Here is a 16,796-nt window from a genome sequence, read left to right as displayed (position 1 = left end):
ACGGGCGGATCACGAGGTCAGAAGATCGAGACCATCCTGGCTAACACGGTGAAACCCCGTCTCTACTAAAAAATACAAAAAACTAGCCGGGCGAGGTGGCGGGCGCCTGTAGTCCCAGCTACTCGGGAGGCTGAGGCAGGAGAATGGCGTAAACCCGGGAGGCGGAGCTTGCAGTGAGCTGAGATCCGGCCACTGCACTCCAGCCTGGGCAACAGAGCGAGACTCCGTCTCAAAAAAAAAAAAAAAAAAAAAAAAAACACAAAAATTTGCTGGGCGTGGTGGCAGGCACCTATGATCCACTTTGGAAGGCTGAGGTAGGAGGACTGCTTGAGGCCAAAAGTATGAGACCAGCCTGGGCAACATAGGGAGACCCTGTCTCTATAAAAATTTTTTAAAATTAGCCCAACTGTGGTGGCACACACCTATCCCAGCTACTCTGGAAGCTGAGGTGGGAGCATTGCTTGAGCGTGGGAGGTCAAGGCTGCAATGAGCTAGGATCACAGCACTGCATTCCAGCCTCAGTGACAGAGAGAAACCTTGTCTCAAAATAAAAAGAAAATATATTTAAGTTAAGCACTATTTTAACCACTGGGGGTAGTGGCGCATGCCTGTAATCCCAGCTACTCGGGAGCCTAAGGCAGAAGAATTGCTTGAACTCGGGAGGCGGAGGTTGTGGTGAGCCAAGATCACACCATTGCACTCCAGCCTGGGCAACAGAGCAAAATCTTGTCTCAGGAATAAAAAAGAAAAAAGAAACTCTGTCTCTACTAAAAATATAAACATTAGCCGGGTGTGGTGCCGGGCACCTGTAATCCCAGCTACTCAGGAGGGTGAAACAGGAGAATTGCTTGAACTCAGAAGATGGAGGTTGCAGTGAGCCGAGATCACACCACCGCACTCCAGCCTGGGTGACAGAGCGAGACTCCATCTCAAAAAAATAAATAAATAAAATAAAGTAAAATAGCAAAAGTAGAGTGACCATCAGTCCTCGTTTGCTCTTGACAGCCTCAAGTCGCACTTTACCCAGCATCATTATTAATAGTGCTGTATTTCAGTCTCTTCGCTCTCCAAAGTGTCTCGGTTTAGGCCTGGCGCAGCGGCTCATGCCTGTAATCCCAACGCTTCGGAAAGCCGAAGCGGACGGATCACTTGAGGTCAGGAGTTGGAGACCAGTCTGGACAATATGATGAAACCGTGTCTCTACTAAAAATACAAAACTCTGCCAGGCGTGGTGGCACATGCCTGCAGTCCCGGCCACTTGGGAGGCTGAGGCAGAAGAATTGCTTGAATCCAGGAGACGGAGGTTTCAGTGAACCGAAATCATGCCACTGCACTCCAGTCTAGGTGACAGAAAGAGACTCTGTCTCCAAAAAAATAAAAAAATAAAAGTGTCCTGGTTTGAGTAATACATAAGGCTACCCTAGGTTAGTGGTTCTCAAACTTTAGCATGCATAGAATCACCTGTAGGGCTTGTTATACCAGAAATTGCAGAGTCCCACCCTCAGAGTTTCTGATTCAGTAGGTCTGAGGTAGGCCCTGAAAATCTGCATTTCTAGCAAGTTCTCTGGTGACCCTGTGATGCTCCTAGACCAGAGATCACAACTGAAGAACCACTGCATACAGGTGCAGAAGTGCATGACTTTCTGTGAAAACAATAACTAGCTTTAAAGGACCTAATATAAGGTCTCTAGAAGTAGCAGAAAGGGGAAAAAAGACCACTATTACTCCAAGTATAAACTGCAAACTGATGCTTGGCCCATAAAGGCACAGGTATTGAAATTGGGAATGAACATTCAGAAACTTTCCTGCAATATGGCAGAGTAAAATGTCTTACATTTAGTAATAAAAGACTTGGCGGCTGGGTGCGGTGGCTCACACCTGCAATGCCAGCAGTTTGAAAGGCCGAGGCGGGTGGATCACCTGAGGTCAGGAGTTCAAGACTAACATGGAGGCCGGGCGCGGTGGCTCAAGCCTGTAATCCCAGCACTTTGGGAGGCCGAGACGGGCGGATCACGAGGTCAGGAGATCGAGACCATCCTGGCTAACACGGTGAAACCCCGTCTCTACTAAAAAATACAAAAAACTAGCCGGGCGAAGTGGCGGGCGCCTGTAGTCCCAGCTACTCAGGAGGCTGAGGCAGGAGAATGGCTAAACCCGGGAGGCGGAGCTTGCAGTGAGCCGAGATCCGGCCACTGCACTCCAGCCTGGGTGACACAGCGAGACTCCGTCTCAAAAAAAAAAAAAAAAAGACTAACATGGAGAAACCCCGTCTCTACTAAAAATACAAAAATTAGCCAGGCGTGGTAGCGGGTGCCTGTAATCCAGCTACTCGGGAGGCTGAGGCAGGAGAACTGCCTGAACCCAGGAGGCAGAGGTTGTGGTGAGCCTGGATCACACCATTGCACCCCAGCCTGGGCAACAGAAAGTCTGTCCCAAAGGAAAAAAAAAAAAAAAACTTGGCCGTATTTTGTATGTCTTATTAAAATTTCATTTTTTCTAATAACTTATTTTACAAAAATATCAGTTCTTGAAAGATTATAGAGTGAGGAGCCTGATCTTTCACCACTGATAGTCTGAGAAGCACTGATTTAGATAGAGCAATTTGAAAGGGTCCTTGTAAATAATGCTAAGCAGACTGGTCTTTATCCTTTTAGCAACAGGAAATAATTAAAGGCTTTTAAGTAGGGAAGTACTGAGTCCAGATTTCTATTTTTAAAAGGTAATTCTGATAATAGTATAGATTAGTGGTCTTCAAACTTTTTAAAACACACATTCCCATCAGAAAAAATGTGTTGGCCATGTATCTCAATTTATTTTAAAATAAACAAATACTACTATACTAACATATGTTTTAAAACATAACATAGAAACTTGAGGGTAAGGTAAAAATGCTAAAGTTTTACTGTCATCTTCCTAAGCTCTTTTTTTTTTGAGACGGAGTCTCACTGTCGCCCAGGCTGGAGTGCAGTGGCGCAATCTCGGCTCACTGCAACCTCCACCTCCCGGGTTCAAGCAATTCTCTGCCTCAGCCTTCCAAGGAGTGGGGATTACAAGTGACCACCACTACATCCAGCTAATTTTTGTATTTTTAGTAGAGACGGGGTTTCACTATCTTGGCCAGGCTGGTCTTGAACTCCTGACCTCGTGACCAACCCGCCTCGAACTCCCAAAGTGCGGGGATTACAGGTGTGAGCCATCGCGCCCTGCCATCTTCCTAACCTCTTAATGGATCATCTTGCACATTTTGGAGACCACAGTGGAGTATCCCTTGGTAAGGATTAAGGGTAGAAATTGGTTGGCCATCTACCTCTCTTATTTTATTCTATTTTCTTAGAAACAGAGTCTCATTATGTTGCCAGGCTGCATTTGGACTCCTGGGCTAAAGAGATCCTTCCTCCTCAGCCTCCTGAGTCGGTGGGACTACAGGTGCACACCATGAAACCCAAGTCTCTGACTCATAATTAGTAAGCTTAAACTATGCCCACAGAGCAGGCCTGGAAAATTACAATTCCATGGTGTAAAGAAATGTCTAGGGAAGAAGATTAAAGCTCTACAAGTATATAAGGCCAGGCATGGTGGCTCATGCCTGTAATCCCAGGACTTTGAAAGGCCCAAGTGGGTGGATTGCTTGAGCCCAGGAGTTTGAGACCAGCCTGGGCAACATAGCAAAATCCTGTATCTACAAAAAAAAAAAAAAAAAAAAAAATTAGCCAGGCATGGTGGCAAAGGTGTAGTTTCAGTTATTTGGGAGGCTGAGGTGGGAGAATCACCTGAGCCCAGGAAATTGAGGGTGCAGTTAGCTGTGATTAAAAAAGAGTATATGACAAGAGAAGGAAGAAACACAAGTAACTCTGCAACTCACTATCCGTCAAACAGCACTCAGGCTAAATGGAACCTATGTCTCACTCAGAGTATGGTCACATGAAATCTTTGGTCATTCAAACTTGACCTGTTTAGTTAAGAAACCAACAGGGCTTATGGAGGGGGATTTCAACTTTGTTGACATGGTAAAACTGAGTCTAACTTGTCATAGATAGGCTACCTACAATTGATCACAGCTAGAAATTAAGATGCCACATTGTACTACTGTCCTCATACTTGGACAGCCTCCAGAGAAGAACTTTATTATGCTTGGGAGTTTCCACTCCATCATTGATCAAGAGAGTTTGTGTCATGAATTTTTCATATCTGGTTCACTGTAGAATGTGGTTGAAGGAAATTATTATAATATTGTGGCTTTTTAAAACCCAAGGCCTAGGCCAATGGCAATTAATGAAGCATTTGAAGAGAGAAAGAAATTTAATTTTAAATTAAATTATATTCTCTATTTATTTTATTATATTTATTATATATATTTATTAAACTCTTGATCTGATTGATAAAAAACTTAATAAATAAAATACATAAGCCACGCATGGTGGCTCATGTCTGTAATCCCAGCACTTTGGGAGGCCGAGGCAGGTGGATCACCTGAGGTCAGGAGTTCGAGACCAGCCTGGTCAACATGGTGAAACCCCATCTCTACTAAAAATACAAAAATCAACTGGGCGTGGTGATGCGTGCCTGTAATCCCAGCTACTTGGGAGGCTGAGGCAGGAGAATTGCTTGAACCGGGAAGGTGGAGATTGCAGTGAGCCAAGACTGCAGTGAGCCAAGATCATGCCACTGCACTCCAGCCTGGTGACAGAGCAAGACTCTGTCTCAAAAAGAATAAAAATAAAATATATATAACAGAATCAAGAATTTAGGCAAAGTAAGGATTCTGCAAAACATGCTTTTTGAGCTCCCAGCACCTCACAAGAATGTAACTCCCCACTGATTTACTAAGATATATGATATGTCTAAGCTGAAATTTGGGGAGAAAAAGATCACTTGCAATCTCTGTGGGAAAGAACAGGTGTTCGGCCTCTAACCACACCTGTGAATTGGGCAGGTCACCATTAGACCACACATAACTCCCCAGTGGGAATTTTCCAGAGCTCATTGAACCAAGGAGTTGGAAGAATCAATGAGCAAGTGTAAATATAATCATATTTATGCTGATCAATATCAAGTGCAAATATCAATGTCAAGCATAAATATAGTCATGATTTCTGAAGTTATTCAAAAATTGAAGCTTTAAGTTTCTATTGTTTCCTTTGCAGTACAAAGCTCAGGATGTGTCTAATTATCATTCTTTTGTCCTCAAAGTTCAGCATTTAGGAAGTACTGATTAAATGATAAACTTTCCTAGCCAAAGAATAATGGTTGCTCTTCACCAGTACTTCAAATAAATACATCTGCTGCTATACAAATGCAGACCCAAGTCAGGTGTCCTAGCCTTGTGTTCCTAGCAAATGACAACACCTTTTCCCAACACTTTAAATAGAAAAATACTATATTTTGGACCACTATATCCCTGGAATTTTGGAAACATATATAAATTCCAGAACAATCCTGACAGTTTGCTTAACATTGCTTAAGCCTAAGCAATGTTTAAATCCTCCTGACAGTGAACATTCAGGAAATGTTGAAGTTGAAAGACACCACTTTAAATTCAGAATCTGAAATAAAAACTTGTGAATAGTGCTTCAATGAACATAATTTTTTTTTTTAATGAAATGAAGGCTGGGCGCCATGGCTCATGCCTGTAATTCCAACACTTTGGGAGGCCGAGGCGGGCGGATCACAAGGTCAGGAGTTTAGGACCAGCCTGGCCAAAATGGTGAAACTCTGTCTCTGCTAAAAATACAAAAATTAGCTGGGCGTGGTGGCAGGTGCCTGTAATCCCAGCTACTCGGGAGGCTGAGGCAGAAGAATCGCTTGAACCTGGGAGGCAGAGGATGCAGTGAGCCGAGACGGCGCCACTACACTCCAGCCTGGGTGACAGAGCAAGACCCTGTCTCAAAAAAAAAAAAGGAAAGAAATGAAAACAGAGTCAGTTTTTCAGAATAATTCAGTTAACTCACGCTAATTTTCTCATTAAATTATTCAAAGTTAACCAAAGCATATCAATACTCTGCCTATAACTTGGCCACTTTTGTAGGAACAAAGTTAAACTGTTATATGGTAGCCTTCTTTTATTATTTTTATTTTGTGAGATGGAGTTTTGCTCTTGTTGCCCAGGCTGGAGTGCAATGGTGCGATCTTGGCTCACTGCAACCTCTGCCTCTCAGGTTCAGGCAATTCTCCTGCCTCAACTTCCCGAGTAGCTGGGATTACAGGTATGAGCCACCACGCCTGGCTAATTTTGTATTTTTAGTAGAGATGGGGTTTTCCCATGTTGGTCAGGCTGGTCTCAAACTCCCAACTTCAGATGATCCACCGCCTCAGCCTCCCAAAGTCCTGGGATTACAGGCGTGAGCCACCACACCCAGCCCTTTTTTTTTTTTTGAGATAGGGTCTCACTCTGTTGCCCAGGCTGGAGTGCAGTGGGGCGATCTTGGCTCACTGCAACCTCCACCTCCTGGGTTCAAGCAATCCTCCTGCCTCAGCCTCCCTAGTAGCTGAGACTACAGGTATGCACCACCACACCTGGCTAGTTTTTGGATTTTTAGTAAAGGCGGGCTTTCCCCATGTTGATCAGCTGTTCTTGAACTCCTGTCCTCAGACGTTCCACCTGCCTCGGCCTCCCAAAGTGCTGGAATTACAGGCTCGAGACACAACACCCTGTCTGTGGTAGGCTTCTGTATTCTGGTTGGTAGCAGCTTTCTCCAACGAGCAACGGTGACAAAAAAATCTGGGCAATTTTCACACTTAGAGGTCTCTGATCATGTAGCCAGTCCCCATTAACAAGACCTGGGCATTCATACTATTCACTAATGATTCGTTTCCACCTCAAAAATGCTGTTCGATTTTACCCATACTGCAGACTGTGCACTCCTAACTTCTCCCCAGAAATCATGGTCATATCAGAAGTCGGGCATGGTGGCTCACGCCTGTACTCCCAGCACTCTGGAAGGCCACGGCAGGTGGATCACTTGAGGCCAGGAGTTTGAGACCAGCCTGGCTAACATGGTGAAACCCCGTCTCCACTAAAAATACAAAAATTAGCCAGACGTCGTGGTGCACACCTGTAATCCCAGCTATTCGGGAGGCTGAGGCAGGAGAATCACTTGAATCCATGAGGCAGAGGAAGCAGTGAGTGGAGATTGCACCACTGCACTCCAGCCTGGGCAACAGAGTGAGGCTCCATCTCAAAAAAAAAAAAAAAAAAAAAAAAAAAGGTAAAATAAAATAAAAAAGAGAAAGGGATGCTATCAAAAAAGGTAAAAACAAAGCAAGGAAACATAGATGCCATTGGAGAGAGTTAATTTCATGGGGAAGGGGTTCCACTGTTAGTGACTGTTTAGTAGATAACTACTTTAAAAATGAGAGAATACTTCACATTTTAAATGGAGGGAACATTTACAACCTGACCTTCAACATTCACTTAACTCATCTCCCTCTTCTACCACATTATGTCCTGGAACTTCATTAGAAGCTCCAAAAAACAGGCCCGGCACGGCGGCTCATGCCTGTATCCCAGCACTTTGGGAGGCCGATGAGGGCAGAACACCTGAGGTTGGGAGTTCAAGACCAGCCTGACCAACATCGAGAAACCCCTGTCTCTACTAAAAAAACAAAAATATTAGCCAGGCGTGGTCGTGGGCACCTGTAATCCCAGCTACTCAGTAGCAGCAGTAACAGGAGAATTGCCTGAACCTGGGAGGTGGAGTGGTAAGCCGAGATCACACCATTGCACTACAGCCTGGGCAAAAGTAGTGAAACTCCATCTCAAAAAAAAAGCTCCAGAAAATAACCCCAAGGGAGACCAGGCAGAAGCCCTGCCCACCAACCCCTATTGTCAAAGCCACACTTACTAATTATTAATAATGGAAGCTAAAGTGAAATGAACTCACCTGTCCCTGAAAGCCCACAGACCCAGGCCTAGAAGCTATCCACCAAACCAAGCAAGGCGTGCAGAGGGTTAAAGCAAGGGCAGGACCTTGGTCTGCTTTGGTTCTAACAGTGCAACCTGCATTAGAGAATGTTAATCTCACAGTGGTTCCATTAACTTCTTTGAACTATGAGGCAGCTTCCCAAATGCAAGCAATGAATATAGACAAAATTCAAATGTGAAATTCTTAAAACACACATTGTCCTGGTTTACAATATTATTGTTCAGCAGATTTTTAAACTTTATATAAATTACATCATACTGTATACTTATTCTTCAGCAACTTGCTATTTTAAGGTCAACTTTACATTTTTAAGATTTATTCATCTGTTATCCCGCACTTTGGGAGGCCAAGGCAAACGGATCACTTGAGCCACAGTTTGAGACCAGCCTGGGCAACATGACAAGACCCCATCTTGACAAAAAATTTAAAAATTAGCCAGATGTGGTGGCACACACCTGTACTCCCAGCTACTTGGGAGGCTGAGGTAGGAGGATCAATTGAGCCCAGGATGTCTAGGCTGCAGTGAGCCATGATCACACCACTGCACTCCACAGCCTGGGCGACAGAGTGAGACCCTGACTCCAAAAAAAAAAACCAGGCTGGGGTTGGGGATGTTACTCATGATGATATAAGCAGTTCCTCCTCAGCCACTGTAACAACTAAGTAATATTCGACAGTAGGAATACATACTTTCTTCACTCAATCTCCTGTTGGTGAGAATTTAGATCATTTCCTATTGGTCACTAACACAAAAATAGGATTAGAACTAAATGTCTACTTCAATAGTGAACTTTTTGCCAGCTGATTCAATAGCCAATTATTGAAATATGGGAAATTCTATAGCCTATGAGCTTTGAAATCTCTGTGGGCCAATTGTTTAACTCTCCCTACACCTCAGTCCCCTTATTTGTAAAAACGAGTTAATAAAAAATTACTTCATGGCTGGGCGCAGTGGCTCACGCCTGTAATCCTAGCACTTTTGGAGGCTGAGGTGGGTGGATCATGAGGTCAGGAGTTCGAGACCAGCCTGGCCAACATGATGAAACCCATCTCTACTAAAAATGCAACAAGAGCGAAATTCTGTTTAAATTAAAAAAAAAAAAAGAAAGAAAGAAAGCTAGGCGTGGTGTTGGGCACCTGAATCCCAGCTACTTGGGAGGCTGAGGCAGGAGAATTGCTTGAACCCAGGAGATGCAGGTTGCAGTGAGCCAAGATGACACCACAGCACTCCAGCCTGGGTGACAGGGTGAGACTTCATCTCAGGGGAAAAAAAGAAAAAAAATTACTTCATATGTATGTTGAAAAGACTAAAGAGCATAATTTAGAGCATTTGGCTGAATGTGCACACGGTACACATTCAACAAATGATAGCTACTATTAGCATCTCTTTTCAATCAAAATGATTTAAAACATGGCAAAACTCCATCTCTACAAAAACTAAAACTAGCTGAGCATGGTAGTGCATGCCTGTAGTCCAGGCTGAGGTGGGAGGAACCCTCACGACCAGGAGGTCAGGGCTAGTGAACCATGATCATAGCACTGCAAAAGCTAATAATTAAATTATTGTAGCAGAGATTTTAGTGTATAATCAGTAAGTTAGTTTTGAGAAGACTAAAAAATAAAATGTTTCACCATTGTAGTGAGTACAAGGGAGGAGGTTACAGAGAGGACCTATAATTTGGAGTTTAAATCCATTTACATGGCCAGGTGCAGTGGCTCATGCCTGTAATCACAGCACTTTGCAGGGCTTAGGTGGGTGGATTGCTTGAGGTCAGAAGTTCAAGACCAGCCTGGCCAACATGGTGAAACCCCATCTGTACTAAAAATACAAAAAATTAGCCAGACGTGGTGGTGCATGCCTGCAGTTCCAGCTACTCAGGAGGCTGAGGCAAGAGAATGGCTTAAACCTGGGAGGTAGAGGTTGGAGTGAGCGGAGATCAAGCCACTGCACTCCAGCATGGGCAACAGAGCAAGACTCGTCTCAAAAATATAATAATAATAATAATAAAAGGCATTATACACATAAGAGTGTAACTGCTTTGGTAAACTAAACCCTCTTACGAATAAACATATTCAGATCAGTGGCTCATGCTTGTAATTCCAGCACTTTGGGAGGCTGAGGTGGGTGTATCACAAGGTCAGAAGTTCGAGACCAGCCCGAGCAACATGGTGAAACCCTGTTTCTACTAAAAATGCAAAAATTAGCAAAGGCGTGGTGGCACACGCCTGTAATCCCAGCTACTTGGGAGACTAGGCACGAGAATCACTTGAACCCAGGAGGCGGCTCCAGCCTTTGCAATAGAGTGAAACTGTGTCTCAAAAAATAAAAATAAGATATTTCAGTTTCCTTTACAAGACATCTGTTCAAAAAATTGTGTGTATTGTGCATTTACAGCACATTTCAATCCTAAGTAACCCAATATAAAGTGGCCCATGCCCATGTGTGAGAGTGGCTTACTGTAGTAAAGTTTTAATCTATACCTTTTCAGAAAGATTCCTGTTTTGTTTTTGTTTTTTCTTCCTCCACCGTGTTTTTAGAAAAGAATTCTTTATCAATTCAGCTCATATGGTCTCTATGCCTTTTCTTAAAGTTACTATCTGAGTAAGAACACTCACAAACTTGAGTTCTTCCCTATAAAAAGATCACAATTCCATAATTTTACTGGAATTAAACATAAGGGAGAAACAAAAAGCAGGAGAATAATAGCTTACAGATTACGAGACACATTCTTGAACATTATTTTCTTTCAACCTTGCCAAATCTCTATAAGGCAGACCATTTGCAAATGGGACCAGATTCTGGAGGACCAGAATTAAATGACTTGTCAAGCGTTACATGGTAAGTGGACCCAATTCCCTGTCTCCAAACTTTACTGGCTGGACAGCTGTACAAACACAAAAAATAAGTGAGCTCCACATCTTCAGCATCGATCTATCCCACTGACTTAAAAGGAAGGGTATTGACAGGCACGAAACTTCTCCCCATTTGCACCCGAACCTAAAATAAGGGCTTTAAAAAAGGCATCCAAATCTACACAAAACCCTAAGGAAAAAAACATAGCAATGGTCATGCAAATACCAAGGCAGATCGGTCCCGTTTCTCAAAAAACTTACCAAGTTGGCTCACCAAGGGGAGCAAAGTCTTAAGTGAACAAATTAAATCCCACTTTGGCTTCCCCAACCTAATGTATTCTTGTTAAACTTTAACAAAGCAAGTAAATTCAGACTGCTGGCTGTTCAGTGTAAGGATAATGATTAAATGCCGTTAAGTAAAAATGCAGTTGTAAGAACTAGAAAATGCTGAGCCACTGTCTCAGAATCACAAGGTTCTAAATGCGAATTCACTATGAGAACATATATACAGATTTTTCTCTTTAACTTTAAAAACGCAATCGGAAAGAAAATACATCCTAATGTTATTAGTGGTTACCTCTCAATAGTAGATAGTTTGTGTACTTTTAGTTTCTTTTTTGAAAATTTTCTCCAATTTTTCTACAATGAATATGTTAGCTTTATAGTTACAGAAATATTAATGCATGGCTTAAACTTATTACGGTTTCATTAAATGCAGAAGAGAGCTTAATACAATTTCTATTCAGCTGTAGACACAACTATTTTTCTGATGGGAAACCCATTTTATGTGACCTCCTTGTGATATTGTATATTGGTTTTCATCTATGGTTCCTGGTTCATACCTCCCATGACTCTTGTTACAGTCTTTTGTTACACTGGTGGGGCGCTTTAGGTCTCAGAAGCAGTCCTCCGAAAACAGAAATCTCTCTGACACTCTCCTGCCCCTCCTTTCATCTGCTCCTTTTTCTCCCCAAGGCAGGACTCTCATCTTCCCCTGCTTTTCCATCTTGAAGCTGGCTGTAAGGAAATTCTCTGGGCTGGAAGGGTGGTTCACACCTGTAAGTCTAACACTTTCACAGGCCAAGTCGGGAGGACAGCTTGGGACCAGGAGCCCGAGACCAGCCTGAGCGATACAGCAAGACCCAGTCTCTACTAAAAATTTTTTCAAAGAGGCCAGGCATGATGGCTCACATCTGTAATCCCAGCATTTTGGGAGGCCTAGTCGGGCAGATCTCTTGAGGTCAGGAGTCCGAGACCAGCCTGGCCAACATGGCAAAACCCTGTCTCTACTAAAAATACGAAAAAAAAAAAAAAAATTATCTGGTCACGGGGGCACACGCCCCCACATAGTTGCGAGGCTGAGCCAGGAGAATCGCTTGAACCAGAGGAGGTGAAGGTTGCAGTGAGTGGAGATGGCAGCACTGCACTTCAGCCTGAGCAACAGAGTAAGGCTCTGTCTCAAAAATAAATAAATAAAATGAATAAAAAGTTTTAAAAATAAAAATAATTGCCAGGTCTGGTGGCTCACGCCTGTAATCCCAGCACTTTGGGAGTCCAAGGCAGATGGATTGCCTGAGGTCAGGAGTTCGAGACCAGCCTGGCCAGCATGGTGAAATCACATCTCTACTAAAAATACAAAAATTAGCCAGGCGTGGTGGCAGGCACCTGTAATCCAAGCTACTCCGGAAGCTGAGGCAGGAGAAGCACTTGATCCTGGGAGGTGGAAGTTGCAGTGAGCCAAGATAGCACCATTGCACTCCAGACTAGGCAACAGAGCAAGACTCTGTCTCTAAATTAATTAATTAAAATAAAAATAATTTTGGCTAGGTGCAGTGACTGATGCCCGTAATCCCAGCACTTTGGGAGGCCAAGACAGGTGGATCACTTGAGGTCAGGAGTTCAAGACCAGCCTGGCCAATATGGTAAAACCCTGTTTCTACTAAAAATACAAAAATTAGCCAGGCATGGTGGCACAGGCCTGTAATCCCAGCTACCCAGGAGTCTGAGGCAGGAGAATCACTTGAACCCGGCAGGCAGAGGTTGCAGTGAGCTGAGATCACGACACTGCACTCCAGCCTGGGCAGCAGAGCAAGACTCTGTCTCAAAATAAATAAATAAATAAATATTTTTAAAAATTATCTGACCTCCGTTGTCTGACTGTAGGTCGTAAGACCCCCATAAGAAGGGGTCCTGCCCATACCCTGGAGGAAGGAATGCTACAGAGAGAGGCCAAGAAAAATCTGAACAGATAGGCATTGCTGGGTTTCCCCTACTCCATGCTTCAATTATGTTTACCCAGTGAAGTCTCCATAAAAAGCCCAAGAAAATGGGGTAGGGAGAGCTTCTCAATATCTGAACACACGGAGGTTCCTGGAATGTGGTATGCCCCTTCTCAAACCTCACGTTATGCATCTCTTCCTCTTGTATCCTCTGTAATATTCTTAATAATAAACTAGTAATAAACCTAAATAAGTGTTTTCTTGAGTTTCGTGAGCTGCTCTAGCAAATTAACCAAACCAGAGGAGGGGGTTATGGGATTCCCAATTTATAGGTGGTTAGTTAGAAGCCAGGGTAAAACAATCTAGGACTTGTGATTGGCATCAGAAGTGGGGGCAGTCCTATGGGATCTGACACTATCCCCAGGTAGACAGTATCAGAATCGAACTGGAAGATGCTCAGCTATTGTTTGATGCAGAACTGATTACCCCACACATTTATTTGGTCACAGAAATCTTCAGTGTTGATTGCAGTGGTGTGAGAGCAGAGGAAAAAGTTTGTGTTTTTCCTCTTACCCCTAATAGGATCTGGACTAGTAAGGGCAAATCTCTTCAGAACTCCTTTTATAAGTTCTAAGTTCTATCCATAAGTATTTCCATATTTATTAACTTTCTTATTATTTTTGTGAAAGTTGCAGATACCAGGTCAAAATCACTTTTTCTCAGACCCAAACAAACTAGAGATGAAGAGCATGAGGGAGAAAGCTCATGCTTGCATGTCTAAGATAAAGATCTCAAGAAACTAAAATAACCCCCTAAGAAATTCTTTCTTTAGGAATGCAGTAATTCAGATAAGATAAGATAAGATAAGATAAGATCATCTTTTTTCCCTTTTTTTTTTTTTCTTTTTTGAGGCAGGGTTCTTGCTCTGTCACCCAGGCTGGAGTGTAGTGGTACAAACACCACTCACCGCAGCCTCCATCTCCTGGGCTCAAGCAATTCTCCTGCCTCAACCTCCCGACACACCTGACTATTTAAAAAGCTTTTTCTGTAAAGACAGCCATGTTGCTCAGGCTGGTCTCCAACTCTTGGCCTCAAGGGATCCTCCTGCCTAAGCGATCCTCCTGCCTAAGCCTCCTAAGTAGCTGAGATAACAGGCATGAGGCAGGGTGCCAGGCCTGATAAGATGCTCTCCATAACACCTGCCCAGTAATGGCATCTTCGACAATGGCCAACTCTGACTTGGAGTCTGCAAAACCAATAAACTCTGTTTTCAAGCAGCTTATCTGCACTTACTTTGCCAATAAAAGTTTCCCTTTACCCTCCCCTCTTACATGCATATATGGCTTGCCAGGGCTGTGCCCCTTGGGCTACAATCCTCATTTCTCATTCCCAAATAAATTCAACATATTTGGAGTGTTTTGTTGTTGTTGTTAACAACATCTTAAAGGCATTAGGGGCCCTAAAAACATCAAAGCTCACTTTAGCTAAAAGGCTCAGTCTCACCTAACATTTTCTAATGCTGCAAACAGATTTAAGTTTTTAACTGCTGCCCCTGCCTCCACTTCTTTCAAATAGATGTGTGCAAATTAATTGGCCGCCAATAGGAATTTAGCCCAGAATGTGGTAGTATCATCCTCAGTGGAATCGACATTGTCCTTCAGGGTTTCCAAAGGCTTCTTCATTCATTTAAGAAACCCTTGTCGCGCACCTACCAATAGCCAGACCCTAAATGCAGTGGAGAAATAAGGCCCTGAAAGGGGCACCCTCTAAATGGCAGAGGCAAGTCAGTAAACAACAAACTCGAATCCAAAGTGCAAGAGTCACTCGGAAATATGACAAAGTGCCAAGTGAAGGGGTGTTCACTTAATTCGGCCTGCGTGCAGGACGACTGGGGCGCTTTGGAGGGTGGGAGTGATCTGAAAACGCTTTGCTGAGCTTGATTTAAAAGCAGGAATCCAAGAATTTCCCCTAAGGCTGGAAGCACTTTCCCACCGAACCTCCCTTTCTACGCAGCAAGGCTGGCAGAGCCCAGGGCTTGACCGCTGGTTTGGGAACCTCCGCTACGGGACGCGGCCGAGCCCAAGTCGCCCACTCAGCCCGGCTCTGAGCACCCCCTCCTCTTTGTCCCCTCACCCCGTTCCCTCCTTCCACGGCCACCGATGGAGGGAAAGACTCCGCCCACCTCTGGGAGCGAAACATGGGCACCGATCTGGGCGCAAAATCGGATCCGTGCCACCCCCGAATACCAGTGGGCCGAGATTTGAGGCCCGAAAGGCCTGGGGAGGCGGGGCGGCGCCCCTCCCTGCCCGCGGCCTCGGCGAGCCCTGCGCGGCGGGGCGGAGACCACCGTGGGGTCACCCGGGCCCGACGCAGGAGGACGGCGCCCCCGCCCCGCCTCCCGGGCCAGCGCGGGCGCACGCAGCGGGCGCCCCATCCCAGCCGCGGCCCCTCTGAGCGCCCGGCGGCGCCCTCCTTCTCCAGCTCCCACCCACACCAGGCGGGCGGGCGGGGAGAGAGCGGGGACAGGGCAGGCAGGCCCGGGAAGCCCGCGAGGGAGCTGCGCCTGGCTGGCCTCCAGGCGCGGGGACCCCCAGGGGCAAGTGCGCACCGCACAGCTGGGACCCCACGCTTTACCTGGTGCGCTGGAGGAGCAGGTGGGAGCCCGGGTCGGGCGGGCTCGGTGTCGGCCCTGCCTCACCTGGGCGGAAGTGAGAGGCCTAGGGTGGCCGCGCCTCACCTGGCAGGCCCTCCCCTCGCCCCGACTCTCTCCGCCCGGGGCGGGGCGCCGGGGTGGCGCGGGGGCGGAGGAGGGAGCCCGGGGCTGCGGGAGGCGGGCTCCAAGGAGGGAGGACGGTTTCCCTGGCTGTTTCTGTGCAGGTGAATTCCTACAGGGCGCGGGATGGCCAAGGGCCTGGGAAAAGTGGGCTGTGGGAGCGGGGGAGCGGATGAGACTGCGCTTGGTGGGGACAGCCGGCACTGACGGGGAGGGAGATCCGGACAGACCGGTGTGGTTGGAGGCCTGCGTGGAGAGCGAGACCCAAGATCCAGGAAATTGGGGAGGATATCAATGAAAGCGTTGGGTCAATCCGCTTAACACCTTGCCTTTTTGCCCCTTTCCTTTCTTGTTCTCTCATCCCTCGTTTTCTATATTTTGCTCACGCAAAATAAAATATTCTAAAACGTGTAAATGTGGGAGTCATTATTTTCTTCTCATTTAGTGGAAGGAAGAAATCCAGCAGTAGTTTGCCTGCTGTATGCTGGGTGCTAGCTTATGCAATATCTCAATTACTCTCTGAAGAAAATAATGAGGAAACCGTACACCAGGTAGGTTGACTGGCCCAAAGTTTGGAACACAGGCAAGGCATTTTGACTCTAAATACAGTGATGATTTCACTATACATTAATTTTATTTGTGTATCACACCTTCGAGAAAAATATGCCCCGATGGTATTCTTCCACTCCCTTTAATAACTTTAGACTTTTGATGATAGGGGTTTTACTTGCCTGATACAGTCCACACATTAACGATAAAGAGAATCAATCTTCAGGTATCTTATTCATAGAGTACATACAGTAATTGTTAAATACTGTGATTGACTCTGGGAAGATGTGTAAAATGGTATCCCTGTCCCCAGGAAGATGAGGAATAGATACAAAACAACTACAACATAAAGACTTTTAGACCGGGCACGGTGGCTCACGCTTGTAATCCCAGTACTTTGGAAGGCCCAGGCGGGTGGATCACCTGAGGTCAGGAATTCCAGACCAGCCTGACCAATACGATGAAACCCCATCTTTACTA

The 16,796-nt window shown here is 45.2% G+C and overlaps 1 protein-coding gene across 3 annotated transcripts in view; it reads right to left on the bottom strand.

Moving 5' to 3' along the window:
• The window catches only part of PATJ (PATJ, crumbs cell polarity complex component), a 419,471-nt gene extending 403,588 nt beyond the window's left edge, over positions 1-15,883 (bottom strand). For all 3 annotated transcript variants that reach the window (XM_025398758.1, XM_025398765.1, XM_025398774.1), the window contains exon 1: positions 15,629-15,883. The gene's annotated coding sequence lies outside the window, so the exon portion shown is untranslated. The remainder of the gene's footprint in view (positions 1-15,628) is intronic.
• Positions 15,884-16,796: the final 913 nt, after the last annotated feature.

The sequence above is a fragment of the Theropithecus gelada genome, chromosome 1, assembly GCF_003255815.1.
Source record: "Theropithecus gelada isolate Dixy chromosome 1, Tgel_1.0, whole genome shotgun sequence".
Taxonomy (NCBI): domain Eukaryota; kingdom Metazoa; phylum Chordata; class Mammalia; order Primates; family Cercopithecidae; genus Theropithecus; species Theropithecus gelada.
The sequence above is the reverse complement of the archived record's forward strand: the minus strand, read 5'-3'. Positions and strand labels throughout refer to the sequence as shown.